Here is a 16,977-nt window from a genome sequence, read left to right as displayed (position 1 = left end):
TTGTTTAGGATCCTGTTAAATGTGAGATCATATGGTATTTGTCTTTCACTGCCTGGCTTATTTCACTTAGCATGATGCTTTCCAGCTCCATCCATGCTGTTGCAAAGGGTAGGAGCTCCTTCTTTCTTTCTACTGCATAGAATTCCATTGTATAAATGTACCACATATTTCTGAACTATTCATTTGCTGATGGGTTCCTAGGTTTCTTCCAGCACTTGGCTATTGTAAATTCTGCTGCTAGGAACATTGGGGTGCATAGGTTATTTTGAATTGGTGTTTCAGGGTTTTTAGGATATAATCCCAGCAGTGGAATTGCTGGGTCAAAAAGCAGATCTATTTTTAGATTTCTGAGGAGATTCCATACTGCTTTCCATAGTGGTTGTACCAGTCTGCAATCCCACCAACAGTGCACTAGGGTTCACTTTTCTCCACAACCTCTCCAACACTTGTTTCTGCTTTGTTTATGATGACCATTGTGAGTGGTGTGAAGTGGTATCTCATTGTGGTTTTAATTTGCATCTCTCCAATAGTTAGCAATACTGAGCATCTTTTCATGTCTCTGGATCCTCTGTGTGTCCTCCTTGGAGAAGTGTCTGTTCAAGTCCTTTGCCCATTTTTAATTGGGTTTCTGGTCTTCTTAGAGTGGATTCGTGTAAGTTGTTTATATATTTTGGACATCAAACCCTTGTCTGAGGTATCATTGGCAAATATATTTTCCCATACAGTTGGATCTCTTTTTATTGGAATACTGTTTTCCTCAGCCATGCAGAACCTTTTTATTTTGATGAGATCCCATTTGTTTATTCTTTCCTTCATGTCCTTTGCTCTAAGGAACATATCAGTGAAAATGTTGCTGCATGAAATATCAGATATTTTCCTGCCTATGTTCTCCTCTAGGACTTTAATGTTGTCATGGTTTATATTTAAATTTTTTATCCACCTTGAATTTATTTTTGTGTATGGTGTAAGTTGGTGCTCAAGTTTCATTTTTTTTTTTGCACATAGCTGTCCAGTTCTCCCAATACTATTTGTTGAAGAGGCTATTTGTTCTCCATTTTATATTGCTGCCCCCTTTGTCAAATATTAATTGACCATAGAGACTTGGGTGTATTTCTGGGCTCTCTGTTCTGTTCCATTGGTCTATGTGCCCTTTTCTTTTTTTTTATGCCAGTACCAGGCTGCTTTGATTACACTGGCCTTGTAATACAGTTTAGTATCAGGTATTGTGATCCCTCCTACTTTACTCTTCTTTCTCAAAATTATAGCAGCTCTTAGGGGTCATTTATGGTTCCATATGAATTTTTGAAGTTTGTGTTCTATGTCTGTGAAAAGTGCCATTGGTACTTTAATAGGTATTGTATTGAAAGTGTAAATTGTTTGGGGGAGTATGGACATTTTGATGATGTCAATTCTTCCAATCCATGAACACGGTATATGTTTCCATTTGTTTGTGTCTTCCTTGATTTCTTTCTTCAGTTTTATGTAGTTTTCTGGATATAGGTCTTTTACCTCTTTTATTAGGTGTATTCCTAGGTATTTCACTTTCCTTTTTGCTATATTGAATGGGATTTTTTTTTCTTGATTTCTGCTTCTTATGTTTCATTGTTGGTGTACAAAAATTCCTTTGACTTCTGGATATTTACTTTGTATCCCGCTGTTTTGCCAAATTCATTTATTAGGTCAAGCAGTTTTTGAGTGCAGTATATAGGATTTTCTATGTACATTATCATGTCAACTACAGTGAAAGTTTTGTTTCATCCTTTCTCATTTGTATGCCATTTATTTCCTTTTCTTGTCTAATTGCTATGGTTAAACTTCCAATACTATATTGAATAGAAGGGGTGAAAATGGACAGCCTTGTCTTATTCCTGATCTTAGTGGAAAAGATTTTAGTTTTTGCCCATTGAATATGATGTTGGTTGTAGATCAATCATATATAGTGCTTATTATGTTGAGGAATGCTCCCTCTATTCCCACTTTGCTGAGTATTTTTATCGTAAATGTGTGCTGTACCTTATCAAATGCTTTTTCTTCATCTATTGATATGATCATGTGAATTTTGTCTTTGATTTTGTTTATGTCAGGTATTACGTTTACTGATTTGCAAATACTGAACCATCCTTGCATCCCTGGGATGAATCCCACTTGGTCATGGTGTATGATCTTTTTAATGTATTGTTGGATGCAGTTTGCCAATATTTTGTTGAAGATTTTAGCATCTATGTTCTTCAGCGATATTGGCCTGAAGTTTTTTCTTTTTTGCATCTGTATCTGTGTGTGTGTGTGTGTGTGTGTGTGTGTGTGTGTGTGTGTGTGTTAGGATGATGCTGGCTTCATAAAAAGAGTTTGGGAGTCTTCCATCACTTTGGATTTTTTGGAATAGTCTTTGAAGGATAGGGGCTGGTCTTCCTTAAATGCTTTGTAGAATTCTCCTGTGAGACCATCTGGTCCAGGGCTGTTGAGTGTCAGGAGTTTTTCGATTACAGCTTCAATTTCATTTGCTGTTATTGGTCTGTTCAGGCTTTCTGCTTCTTCTTCATTGAGTTTTGGAAGTTTATATTTTTCTAGAAATTTGTCCATTTCACCTAGGTTTTCCAATTTCTTGGCATATAGTTTTCCCTAGTCATCTCTTATGATCCTTTGTATTTGTGTTGTATCTGTCCTTTGTAATCTTTCCTCTTTTATTTCTGATTGTGTTTATTTGGGTCTTTTCTGCTTTTTGGTTGATGAGTCTGCTTAAAGGCTTGTTGATTTTGTTTGTCTTTTCAAAAAACCAGTTCCTGGATTCATTGATCCTTAGAATTGTGCTTTTAGTTTCTATATCATTTAATTCTACTCTGATCTTGGTTATTTCCCAATTCTGCTTGCTTTGGGCTGTCTTTGTTGTTGTTCTTTGAGTTCTTGTAGGTGTAGGGTTAGGTTGTTTGTTTGAAATGTTTCTATCTTTTTTAGGTAGGCCTGTATCACTATGAATTTTCCTCTCAGGACAGATTTCGCTGTGTCCCATAACTTTTGGGTTTTTGTGAATTCATTTTCATTTGTTTCCAGGAACTTTTTGATTTCTTCCCTCATTTCATTCTTGACCTATTCATTGGTTAATAGCATGCTATTTAATCTACCTGATTTTGAGTGTTTTGAATTTTTTTTTCCTTGGGACTGGTTTCTAGTTTCAGTCTCTTGTGATCCAAGAAGATGCTTGGTATGATTCCAATTTTCTTGAATCTTGTTTTATGTCCTATCACGTGGTCTATCTTTGAAAATGTTCCATGTGCATTTGAAAAGAATGTGTATTTAGCTTATTTGCAATGGAGGTCTCTCTATATATCAGTGAAGTCCATTTCATCTAGGGCATAGTTCAATGCCACAATATCTTTGTTGGTATTTTGGAAGATCTGTCCATTTTTGACAGTGGGGTTTTAAAAACCCCTACTATAATTGTGTTGCTGTCAATACGTTTCTTGAAGTCCTCTAAGATTTTTTAAATGTATTTGGGTGCTCCTATGTTGGGTGCATATATACTTACAATGTTTATGTCTTCTTTGTGGATTCTTCCATTGAGTATTATGAAGTGACCTTCTGGGTCTCTCTTTATGCCCCCCCTTTTTTGAAGTCTATTTTTTCTGATATGAGTATCACTTCCCGAGCTTTTTTTCCCCTGTCTGTTTGCTTGGAAATTTTTTTCCCAGCCCTTCACGTTCAGCCTGTGTAGGTATTTACTTCTGAAGTGGGTCTCTTGTAGGAAGCATATGTGTGAGTCCTGCTTTCTTATCCATTCAGCTATTCTATGTCTTTTGATTTGAGGATTTAATCTATTTACATTTAAGGTTATTATTGATAGGTACTTATTCATTGCCACTTATGTACCTGTGTTCCTCTTTCTCTCTCTTTTCCTTACTTTCCTTAAAGCAGTACTTTTAGCATCTCTTGCAGAGCTGGTTTGGTGAAGGTGTATTCTTTTAGACATCTTTTGTGTGGGAAGCTTCTTATTTGGCCTTCCACCTTGATTGAAAGCCTTGCTGGGTAAAGTTGCCTTGGTTGTAGGCCTCTGGTTCTCATTACTTGGAATATGTCTTGCCATAATCTTCTGGCTTGGAGCATTTCTTTTGAGAAGTCAGCTGCTAGCCTTATTGGGGCTCCCTTGTATGTTACTTCCTGTTTCTCCCTTCCTGCCTTTAAGATTCTCCCTTTGTGTTGAAATTCTGCCATTTTAATTATGATGTGTCTTGAGGTGGGCCTCTTTGGGTTCCTCTTGATTGGAAGTCCCTGTGTTTCCTGGATTTGTGTGACTTTTTCTCCCATCGAATTAGGGAAGTTTTCCATCATTACTTTTTCAAATAGGTTTTCTATCCCTTGTTCTTTCTTCTCCTTCTGGTATCCCTATTATATGGACATTATTACATTTCATATCATCTTGCACTTCTCTTAATCACTCTTCATCATTTATGAACCTCTTTTCCTTTTTTGCTCTTTCTGGTTGTATTATTCTACTTTGTCCTCCAATTCGCTGGTCCAATCTTCTGCTTCATCAATCCTGCTTTTGATTCCTCCTACTGTGTTCTTCAGTTCAGAAATTGTATTCTTCATTTCCTGTTGGCCCTTGTTGATAGTTTCTATTTCCTTTTTCATGTTTATATAGTTTTCAGTGAATTCAGTGTTGTTTTCCTGTAGTGTCTGGTAGCTCATTGTGAACTCATTGAGCTTCCTGATAATCATTGCTTTGAACTCAATATTTGATAGTTGAGTTGCCTCTATTTCATTTAGCATTCTTTCTGAGGCTTCCTCCTTTCTCTTCATTTGGGGATTGTTTCTTTGCCTTCACATTGTTTGTGAGAGTGTTCTTGTTAGCCTCAGCTTCTTAAATTGATCTCTTTGGGCTCCCTGGGTTTATGGTGTGAAGTTTTGTGGTAAAATAACTGAGATTCAGTGGTGCAGTCTCCTTCGGGTATCCTGGTGTTCACAGCTTCCACCTACTGTTTTTTGTGATCAGTTGGAGGGTAAGGCAAAATGGTTTAAGACAGCAAGAGTGTATTATTTGACATTTACAATAGCAGCCAGTAGACTAGAGATAGGAGATCCTTTGGCTATGTATAGTGTTAACCATGATCTTCCACCCAATTAGCCACTTTTTAGGAAGGATGAAAAGCAGATAAGACTTTTGTTGGGGAGGTAAGGATTGTGAGTTGGATCTAGAAAGCAGTGAGGTTGTGGGAGGTCAGATTCTGAGGTAAGGTGAGAGTAAAGAACAGTAAACAGGTGTTGTGTGTGAGAGAATGGAGTTAACCAGTACAGTAATATAGTTCAGGAAACCGGGAAGTGGGCTAAGATCTGGGAGTGGTGTTGTGTAGTATTTACATTTGTATGGAATAGCTAATATTTACAGTAATATTAGAGCAACAATCATATGACAGACTCTATGTCATCTAGATAACAATAATAAGGAGTATAGAAACTTGAGTAGTGTACTAATGGAACACAAATGAATTGAAGGTCAGTGAATTAGAAATACACTATGAATGAGATAGCAGGGGAAAACTGTCAAATGATATAATATAACCAGCCAAGCTAAAAAGACTATAGAGAAAGAAGAGGAATACCAAAATAGTGTTAAAATAAAAAATGTAAGAATAATGTAAAAATGATAATACAAATATGAAATAAGTTGCAGGTTCAAAAAAAAGAAAAAAAGCAGGAAATGGAAGGAAGAACAGATGAAATTGGAAAGAAAGTACGAAGGAATAAACCAGAAAGAAGGAAAGAGGAGCAAAAGGAATTGAGAGATATAAAAATAATAAGAATTGAAAAATTAAAAGTGACTTAAAACAAAACAAAACAAACAAACAAAACAAAGAAAATCAAAGAAGCAAAAAACAAAACAAAACAAAAAAAAAACCCTCTTGTTGGTTTCAAACTGGCCAAACTGGTTTTTCTGATTTTGCTGGCTTCAGCAGGCTGAGGTGGGATTGGTATTACTTTCCTCCCTTCCTGTTCAGCACTCAGTCAGCTTGGCTCCTACTTTTCCCAGGGTTAGCCGAGCACTCTCACCAGAGCCAGTCTGGTGCCTCTCTGCAGGGCCCTGGTGTGGGATCCAGGCCCTCTTAAGCACACTCTCCTGTGTTTGTGACTGTGGGCTCCTGGGATCCTGTGGAGTGCCTGTTCATTTCTTGGGTTCATGGCTGTGAGCTCCAGGTCTTCCACAAAACACTCTCCCCAGGTTGTGGGCACGGGCACACAGCCAGGTCGCCCTTTGTTGCACAGGCTCTGGTGCACACTCTTTGCAGGGCTATGTGTGCATGCTCACAGCCCCTGTGTGATTGCCACTCAGTCCTCACTCCCTTCTCTGTGCCTTTAAGCAACCAGGCCTCCCTTGGTGCTGCTGAATCCTTGTTTGGTAGGGGAGGGTGCGGTTGACCCAGCTCTCTCCTGAGTGACCTGAGGCAGACCTGGGAGTGCAGGGCCTGGGGCTGCAACCTCCCTGGTCCCTGCACTGATCTCTGGGCCCTTATTATCCTGAAGCACTCTCCTTACTGTCTGGTTTTTCAATGTCCACAACAATTTTTCATCTCCTATTTTAATATATGCTGTGGCACTGTTGGCTGTTTGCTCTGTTCCTCCGTAGATTGGCTAGGTTTTTCTCCCGTGTATAAGGGGAAGTAGAATTTGCTCCCTCCTACTATGCTTCCATTTTCCCTCTCCCCGGGGTTGTGTAGTTTTCTGTGTAGTTTGTAAAGGTCTTCTATGTCTTTGGTTAGATTTATTCCTAGGTTATTTTCCTTATTTTTATATCAAATTGGATTTTTTTCTTGATTTCTGTTTATGATGTTTCATATTGGTATACAAAAATGACATTGATTTCTCAATATTGACTTTCCATCCCATTGTTTTGCCAAATTCATTTATTGGGTCGAGTTGTTTTTTGGTGGAGTCTATAGGATTTTCTATGCACACTATTATGTCATCTGTAAACAATGACAATTTTGTTTCCTCTTTTCCAATTTGGATGCCTTTTATTTACTTTTCTTGTTTGATTCCTGTGGCTAGGACTTCCAATACTATGGTAAATAAGAGTGGTGAAAGTGGGCATCTTTGTTTTGTTCCTGATCTTAGTGGGAAAGTTCTAAGTTTTTGCCCATTGTCTATGATGTTGGCTGTAGGTCTCTCATATATGGCCTTTATTATGTTGAGGAATGCCCTCTATATTCCCGTTTTGCTGAGTGTTTTTATTGTAAATGGGTGCTGTACCTTGTAAAATGAGTTTTCCTCATCTACTGATATGATCATGTGATTCTTGTCTTTCCTTCATTTATGTGATGCATTACGTTTATTGATTTGTATATATTATTGCATTCTTGCATCCCTGGAATGAATCCCACTTGATCATGGTTTATGGTCTTTTTAACATATTGCTGGATGTGGTTTGCCAATATTTTGTTGAGGATTTTAGCATCTGTGTTCATCAGCGATATTGACCTGAAGTTTTCTTTATTATGTCTTGATCTGGTTTTGGGATTGTGATGATGCTGATTTCATAAAAAGAGTTTGGGAATCTTCCATCTTCCTGGACTTTTTGGAATAGTCTGTGAAGAATATGTGTTAGCTCTTCCTTAAATGCTTTATAGAATTCTCCTGTGAAACCATATGGTCCAGGGCTTTTGTGTATTGGGAATTTTTTGATTACGGCTTCAATTTCATCAGCTGTTATTGGGCTGCTCAGACTTTCTTCGTCTTCATTCAGTTTTGGAAGATTATGTTTTTCTAGCAATTTGTCAATTTCACCTAGGTTTTCAAATTTCTTGATGTACAGACCTTCATAGTAATATTTTACAATGTGTTTTATTTCTGTGGTATCAGTTGTAATGTCTCTTCTGATTGTATTTATTTGGGTCCTCCTCTTCTTCTTCTACTTTTTTTTTTTTTTTTGATGAGTGTGCTTAAAAGCTACTTGATTTTTTTTATCATTTCCAAGAATCAGCTCCTGGATTTATTGATTCTTTGAATTGTACTTTTAGTCTTTACGTAGTTTAATTCCACTCTGATGTTGGTTATTTCCTTCTTTCTACTTGCTCTGGGCTGTCTTTGTTGTTGTTCATACAGTTCCAGTAGGTGAAGGGTTATGTTGTTTATTTGAAATGTTTCTATCTTTTTTAGGTAGGTCTGTATCGCTATGAACTTCCCTTTCAGGACTGTGTTCACTGTGTCCCATAATTTTTGAATTGTTGTGAATTCATTTTCATGTATTTCCAGAAACTTTTTGATGTCTTCCTTGATCTCATTCTTGACCCATTCATTGTTTAATAGCATGGTATTCAATCTCCATGAGTTTGAGTGTTTTTGAGTTTTTTCCTTGAGGTTGGTTAGTAGTTTTAAGTCCTTGTGGTGATAGAAGATGCTTGATGATTTCTATTTTCTTGAATTTGTTGAGGCTTGTTTTGTGTCCTATAATGTTTAGCTTTGAAAATATTCCATGTGCATTTGAAAAGAATGTATTTTGCTTCTTAGGGATGAGAGGCTCTACATATACCAGTTAAGTCCATTTGATCTAGGATATTGTTCAGTGCCAAAATATATTTGTTGATATTTTGTTTGGAAGATCTACCCAGTTTTGATAGTTAGGTGTTAAAATCCCCTACTATAATTGTGTTGCTCTCAATATCTTTCTTGAAGTCCTCCCAGATTTTCCTTATGCATTTCTGTGCTGCTATGTTGGGTGCATATATATTTACAATGTTTATGTCTTCTTAATGGATTCTTCCCTTGAGTATTATGAAGTGTCCTTCTGCCCCCCCTTTTTCATGAAGCCTATTTTGTCTGATATGAGTCTTGCTACCCTAGCTTTTTTTCTTGTCTGTCCATTTGCTTGGAATATGTTTTCTAGCTTTTCACAATCAGTCTGTGTAGGTCTTTTTTTCTGAGGTGGGTCTTTCAGCATATGTGTGGATCATGATTTTTTATCCTTTCAGCTACCCTATGTCTTTTCATTGGAATATTTAATCCATTTACATTTAATTTTATTATTAATAGGTACATATTCATTGCCATTTTTTTGTGCCTGTGTTCCTCCCTCTCTCACTCTTTTTCTTCCTTTTATTAAAGAAAACACTTTATCATTTCTTACAGAGCTGGTTTGGAGGAGGTATATTCTTTGGGTATTCTTTTGTCTGGGACACTCCTTATTTGGTCTTATTTTAATTGAGAGCCTTGCTACATAGAGTGTTCTTGGTTTTAGGCCTTTGTTTTTCATTACTTTGAATATTCCTTGTGATTACCTCATGAAGCAGTTTTGCAATTTGTAATGATAACTATACCTAACAAAATCTGTTGCATCTGTTGTACAATTGAGTTTATTCTTGCATCCCCTTCTCCCCAAATCTATTATATTATCAGAAGACTTCCTTTTGGGAAAAAACTAGACAGTGTCATGTTTTTTTTTTCCTCCCCAGTGTTACTACATGCAATTCTTCTACTTGTGCTTTGAAGATAGCTGAAAAAAAACATATATATATATATATATATATATATATATATATGTAAATGTAAACATTGGCCTCAGATGGTGTAGCTCAGTGGATTGAGCATGAACTGCATACCAAAGGGTAGCCAGTTCAATTCCCAGTCAGGGCACAGGCCTGGGTTGCAGACCAGGTCCCCAGTGGGAGCCACATGAGAGGCAACTACACATTGATGTTTCTCTCTCTCTCTTTCTCTCTCCCTTCCTCTTTGTCTAAATAAATAAATAAATAAAAACTTTAAAAAATGTAAACGTTGTTTCTATTATATTGTGTTTGGGTAGAAAATCTCAATGAGCTGCAAAGCTGAAAAGACTTGAAGAGAGTTTCCATAATACTTTAATCTGGTTTTCACAGTATCACTTTAGAGCATTTATTTTCCTTCATAATCACTTAATGTACTTGGTGCCTAGAGTAGGAAGGTAGTAGAACAGACATATAGTTTTCAGCCTCCTATCTTACACTTGAGTACTCTCTATAGCATTGCTGCTAATTACTTTTGGGTCCTCCATTTTACCAGATGGAATAATGTGATGGACGTCCTGTATCATTTAAAGGCCACACATTCCATCTTTAGACTGCTCTTACTATTTAGAAGGTGCTTCCTGATATTGAATTATAATGTCTTTTTTAAATACCTTTGGTACCAGATTCATGATTATAGGCATACATAAGTATGAATATTTTTTTCACCATTAGACCTCTCAAATGCTTGGAACCAATTAAAGTTTGAGTAAGTCACTTCTCCAATAGAATCTTTACTCTTACTGTAATATTTCCATTTTAATTAATGGTTTGCCTATAAGAAATGATTTCATGTTTCTTTGCAATCCCTATAATGTGTCTGAACATATTTGTCTGCATACTTCCTAAAGGTAACACCTACAATTTTAAAAAAGTTATCTTCTAGACTGCTATATATATTCATAGTATGCTGCAGAGTAGTCTGTGCTATTATGTGCTTTGATGTATTAATGCAGACTAAAATCAAATTAGCTAGTTTTGGTTGCTACTTTACAATGTTATCCCACATTAAATTTACTATTGACTAAAACTCTAATTTAAATTTCCTGACTTCTGGTCAAGATGACAGTATAGGTAAACACAGCTTGCTTCCTCACACAACCACATCAAAATTATAATGAAAATATAGGACAACCATCACTCAGGAACAGCATAAATGGAGTTGAATGGAAGTCTGACAACTATGGAATTAAAGAAACCACATCCATCCAGACTTCTAGGAGGTTTGAAGACACTGAATGGGCTGGTCCCAAATCCACATCTGGTAGGTAAAAATTCAAGAGGCATATCTTGGGAGCAAGGAGTCCCAGGCCCATAACAGGTACCTTAGTCCAGGGTTCCAGTGTCAGGAAGAAAAGTCCCCATAACTTCTGGCTGCAAACAGCAGCTGGGATTGAGTGGTGGAAGAAACTTCCAGAGTCCCAAGCAGTTCCTCCTGGACAATCCATACATTGACTTACACCCACTCTCTCTGAGGTTCAGAACTGGGGTAGCAGCTTCAAAAGCACTAGTGCCATAAATAGAGGAACAGAAGTGTCTGGGATCAAGGTAAGAGAAGTGTGGGAGAAGGCAGGCAGAAGCTATTGTCCCTTTTCTGAACTTTCCTTCTACAGAACCACAGACCAAACAGGCTGGTAGTATATCTGAAACTCCATCAGCCTGGCTAACACTGTTTGCCCCACCTTGGAGATACCCAGAGACTCCATCCAACCCAACTTATGGGCCCTCCCACGATGCTTTTGCACATGAATGGTTGGTCTTGGCTCATGCTTCACAACTTCCTACATCCTCTCAAACAAGCAACAGCCAGCTTCAGTGAACATGCAGCCCCTGTACTTTTTGGTAAGTGGCAGCAGGCCTGGAACTAGCAGAAACCAGAGTAGATTCACATTTTGGCTTTACCTGGGAATCTCCAAGCCAAGCACAATTAGCAGCCATCTAAGATTGCTTTATAGCTCAGGCAGGGTGACCACAGGCAAAACACAGGTTGGGGGTGACCTTGGCCTGCACCACCTGGGAAACCCCAGGGCCTGCATACCTAGTGGAGAGCTATAGATGATGTTGGAGCACCACTACCCTGATCTTGCACAGCTAATCTTCCATGAAGGGTGGAATTTGGTGGTCTATGGTTATAGCTAGTCCTTGCAAAAGACTGAACTTGGAAAATCCCTTCTGTTGACCTGCCAAGAGAAATCAAGTCTCAACTACAAGAGCAGGTTGTAGTCAGACCACACAAAGGGCATGCCTTGAGCACCTAGCTTGGGTGATAGGGAGGCTGTGCCACTGGACTCTACAGGACACCTACTATATTAGGTCACACTACACAGACACAGAGTCAAAGCAGCTCTACATAATATAACAGGGAGGCTGCAAAAATGACGAGACAAAGAAACATGGCCCAAATGAAAAAAAAAAAAAAAAACAACAGATCAAAACTCCAGAAAAAGATCTAAATGAAATGGAGATATGCAATCTATCAGATGTAGAGTTCAAAATACTAGTTATAAGGATGCTTAGGGAACTTAGTGAACATTTCAACACCAAAAAAAAAAAAATCCAGTTAGAAATGAAGGATACCCTTATTGAAATAAAGAAAAAAATACAAGGAAACAACAGTAGAGTGGATAAAACTGAAAATCAAATCAATGACTTGGGACACAGGGAAGCAAAAAGCAATCATGCAGAACAAGAAGAAAAAAGAATTAAAAAAATAAGCATAATGTAAGCAGCCTCTGGGACAACTGCAAGAGGTCCAACATTTGCATCATAGGGGTGCCAGAGGAAGAAGAGAAAGAGCAAGAAATTCGAAATCTATTTGAAAAATAATGAACAAAAACTTCTTTAACTTGGTGAGGGAAATAGACATGCAAGTCCAGGAGCACTGAATGTCTCAAACAATATGGACCCAAAGAGGACTGCTCCAAGACACATCATAATTGAAATGCCAAATGTTAAAGATAAAGAGAGAATCTTAAATATAATGAGAGGAAAGAAGTTAGTTACCTACAGGGGAGTTCCCGTAATAATGTCAGCTGATTTCTCAAATGAAAATTTTCAGGATAGAATGGATTTGCAAGAAATATTCAAAGTCGTGAAAAGCAGGGACCTACAGCCAAGATTGCTCTAACAAGAAAAGATATCATTTGGAATTAAAGGGCGGATAAAGCATTTCCCAGACAAGAAGAAATTTAAAGGAGTTCATCACAACCAAGTCATTAGTATATGAAATGTTAAAGGGACTTATTTAAGAAAAAGAAGATTGAAATTATGAACAATAAAATGGCAAAATACATGTTTATAAAAAATTACATATGAAAAACAAACTAAGCAAACAAGAAGAATAGAGACAGAATAATGGGTATGGACAGTATCTGTATGGTTGCCAGATGAAATGGAGTTTGAGCGGGTGGGTGAAGTGCTAAGGGGATTAAGAAGTACCAATAAGCAGTTACAGAATAGTCATGGGAATGTAAATTATAATATAGGAAATGGAGTAGCCAGATGCCATGGACAAGGGTTTGATCTCCAAAATATATAATGAACTCACATGACTCCACTCCAGGAAGACAGACAATCCAATTAAAATATAGGCAAAAGACCTGAACAGACACTTCTCCATGGAGGACATACAGAGGGCCCAGAGACATATGAAAAGATGCTCAGCATCACTAGCCATCAGAGAGATGCAAATTAAAACAACAGTGAGATACCACCTCACACCAGTCTGAATGGCCATCATAAACAAATCAACAAACAACAAGTGTTGGAGAGGCTGTGGAGAAAAGAGAACCCTACTACACTCTTGGTGGGAATGCAGACTGGTGCAGCCACTGTGGAAAACAGTATGGAATTTCCTCAGAAAGCTAAAAATGAACTGCCTTTTGACCTGACAATTCCACTGCTGGAATTATACCCTAAGAACCCTGAAACACGAATCCAAAAGATCCTATGCACGCCAATGTTCATAGAAAGACAATTTAAAATAGCCAAGCACTGGAAGCCACCTAAATGCCCATCAGTAAATGAATGGATCAAAGAACTGTGGTACATTTACACAATGGAATATTATGCAGCAGAAAGAAAGAAGGAGTTCCTACCCTTTGTGACAGCTTGAATGGAACTGAAGAGCTTTATGCTAAGTGAAAAAAGCCAGGTGGTGAAAGACAAATACCATATTATCTCACCTTTAACTGGAACTTAATCAACAAAATGAACAAACAAGCAAAATATAACCGAAGACATTGAAATTAAGAACAATCTGACAATTACCAAAGTTGAGGTGGGAGGGGATAATGGGTGTGAAGGGTTTTCAGGAACAACTATAAAGGACTTATGGACAAAACCAAGAGGGGTGGAATCAGGGGAGGGATATGGGAATGGCTGGCATGGGGGGTATGGGGTAAATGCAGACAACTGTACTGGAACAACAGTAAAACATTTTTTTTTAATAAATGTATTAGCCAAAAAACCTATGCATGACCTGTGGTCATGAGCAATGTTCTGGGGATTGCCTGAGGGAGTGAAAGATATTGGGTGTAGATAAGAAAAGGGAGAAAATTGGGACAACTATAATAGCATTACAAATAAAATATAATTAAAATATAAAATAATTAAATTTCTTATTATATACTATTCACCATGACCAGTCTTTCTTAACCTTTAAAATTTTTCACTATGTGAGGTCAGTTCCAAGATGGTGATGTAATGGGAGAAAGCTACACTAACCTCAAGGACCAAGGTGGAATTACAACTAAATTATAGAAAAATCATCCTGAATAACTAATTGAACACTACTTGAATAGAAGTCCTATAACTAAAGACTTATGGCAGAAACCACATCTCCACATCAACACTGGTGAGCAATGAAATCACAAGAGGGCTTGCTGGGCTCCCACAGGCAGTAGCTGAAGTTCTAGAGGGACATTTCAGTAGTTGGTGGGGTTTCCCTTCATAAGTGTGGGGTCTTAACCCCAAGTTGGGCTCCACAGTGTAGAATGGGAGAACCAGGAAATGAACCCAAATAACATCTGTCTGTGGAAAGCAACAAGGCTTCTGTTTACCTGGTAGAGATGGCTAGAGACACAGAGAGCCTGTTAAAGGTCAAATGCACAAAATTTTGTTTGCAGACACTCACTGAGGGCTCTGGCCAAGGGAGGACAGAGCAGAACAGAGCCACATGAAGAGAGTCTGGGGTGGGTGGCACTGGGGAATCACTGAAATGTTAGTTACCAGGAACCATTTGCTCAGTCATTCCCCACAGTGCTAAAGCCATCTACCTGGGGCAGAGCACTCCCCTACATGTGTCATCAGTCTAGGGGGAAGCAATAGCTCCACAATGTAAATTCCACACAGAAATTTCTTTTGCCCCACCCTGTGGTGCCCAAGCTGAGCTCCTGCAAAGTACATCTAGAAGCTATTTCAGTGATTAGCCTAAAGGGAAGCCTCCAGCAAAGGAAGGTCTCTGGGAGCTTTAAGATTTTAGCTGATTTTTTCCCTTGCCCAGTGCTGATAAAAGCTTGCTTCACTGTGCAACTTGGCTCTTTCTGCACACACCCAAAACCACATGCTGTGGATCACTGATAGCACCAAACAGGTCACCAAGGGCCAGTCAAAGTCAGTGTCTGACATTGGTATGCAAAATAAACACAAAGAGGCAGCCAAAATGGGAAGACAAAGAAAAAGACCCTAAATGAAAAATCATGAGAATTTTCCAGAAGAAAAACTAAATGAAATGGAGGCAAGCAACTTATCAGATATAGACTTTAGAGTACTGATTATAAGGATGTTCAACAGCATGAAAAAAAGACATAGAAACAAACAAAAAGCAGGGTAGCAGTACTTGCATCTGACAAAATAGATTTTTTGAATTCTACAAATATTTATTGAGTGCCTATTATGTGCTAGATATTGTTCCAGGTATTTGTGACACAGCAGGGTACAAAACAAAGGTTTCTCATGGAGCTTACAGACTAGTATTTATGACCCCTTCACCTATATGCTATCTGTGACCCTGGGCAAGTTATGGCACCTTTCTCCATGGCTACCCTATGCAAGAAGAAGTGGGACTGGCCCAGACATGTGTAATGTGTCTGGTGAACTGTACATTCCAAATGGACACCACCCCAACTCACCATCCAGACAGAAGATCAGGCTGGAAGTTGACATTTAATAATAAAGTACAAGGGGTGGGGAGGACAGAGGGGAGCACAAGGGGTAGCCTGGTGTATTGTAGCCCCAGGGCCTGGGCTGGCTACACAAACTGCTGCTGCTGCTTCTTGGTGGCTACCTCACTGGCAAGGTCCTTGGCCTTCTCTGTAGCTGTGAGTGCCATTTCCTTTGCCTTCTCCTTGGCTATCTCAATAAGTGTTTTGGAAGGAGCCTCACCTTTCAGCTTGACCAAGATGTATTCAAAGCCCTTCATCACCTTGTGCACACTGCTTTTGAACTGGGAGAGATGAAATTCCTGGACAGCTCTGGAGATGCCAAATAAGCTAGAGGAGACCCAAGTTTCCCTGTGGATTTCTGTTCAACCACTGTTAAAGAGTTCACATACTAAACATATTGTTCCCCCACCACCATCAGCTGGGCATGGTTGATGTTTCAGGTGAAGGTTGTCATGGTCTGGTTCTGTGGGTCCACAATAAAATTCTCCAGAATGTACACCAAGTGAGCAATATTGGCAGGAAATAGTTCCTCAGCCCAGTGGGGCATTCTGTTGGCCTTGGTCAGGAGTCCCCAGAACATGAGCTTCCCGTCAGGGGTTACCTCCTGGTGTACTATGTCTTCTGTCAAAACATGTTTTGTTTTGTTTTTAAAGTTTAATTGTTGTCCAAGTACAGTTTTCTGTCTTTTACTCCCATCCCAACCCACCCCCAGCCCTCCCCACCTCCCTCCCATTTCCATTCCCCCCCTAGTTTTTGTCCATGTGTCTTTTATACTTGTTCCTGTAAACCCTTCCCCTTTTCCCCTGAAATTCCCTCATGTTTGCCATGGGAATTTAGGTACCGCTGCCAGAAAATAGTAAACACTTTGCCCCAGGAAACCCAGAGCATACTCTGGCCCAGAAAACACTTCACCATCATCCCAGCTGGAGTGGGATCAACACCTGCACAGCATCAGGTGTGCAGAGCCTGAGGACACAGGCAGACCAGGCCCAGGAACTCTGCTCAGTCAACAGTGCACTGCACTCCACCAACAGCCACCACCATGAGGACTTGTCCAGCCACCCATGCGATAAAATAGATTTTAAAACCAAGGTTATGGTAAGGGCCAAGGAAGAACACTGCATAATGATAAAGGGAAAAATCCAATAAGAGGATATAACCCTAGTAAACCTTTACACACAACATAGGAGCCCCTAAATATGTAAAGCAAATCTTAGTAGACAGATAGACAGAAATAGTCATAGTTTGGGATATTAACACTCCATTAATTTCAGTGAATAGATCAT

At 38.8% G+C, this 16,977-nt stretch overlaps 1 pseudogene; it reads right to left on the bottom strand.

Annotated features, from left to right (window-relative positions):
• Positions 1–15,777: 15,777 nt before the first annotated feature.
• LOC114505750 lies at positions 15,778–16,606 on the bottom strand (annotated as a pseudogene).
• Positions 16,607–16,977: the final 371 nt, after the last annotated feature.

Source organism: Phyllostomus discolor, chromosome X (assembly GCF_004126475.2).
Source record: "Phyllostomus discolor isolate MPI-MPIP mPhyDis1 chromosome X, mPhyDis1.pri.v3, whole genome shotgun sequence".
In the NCBI taxonomy this organism is placed as follows: domain Eukaryota; kingdom Metazoa; phylum Chordata; class Mammalia; order Chiroptera; family Phyllostomidae; genus Phyllostomus; species Phyllostomus discolor.
This window is presented reverse-complemented; position numbering and strand designations above follow the sequence as displayed.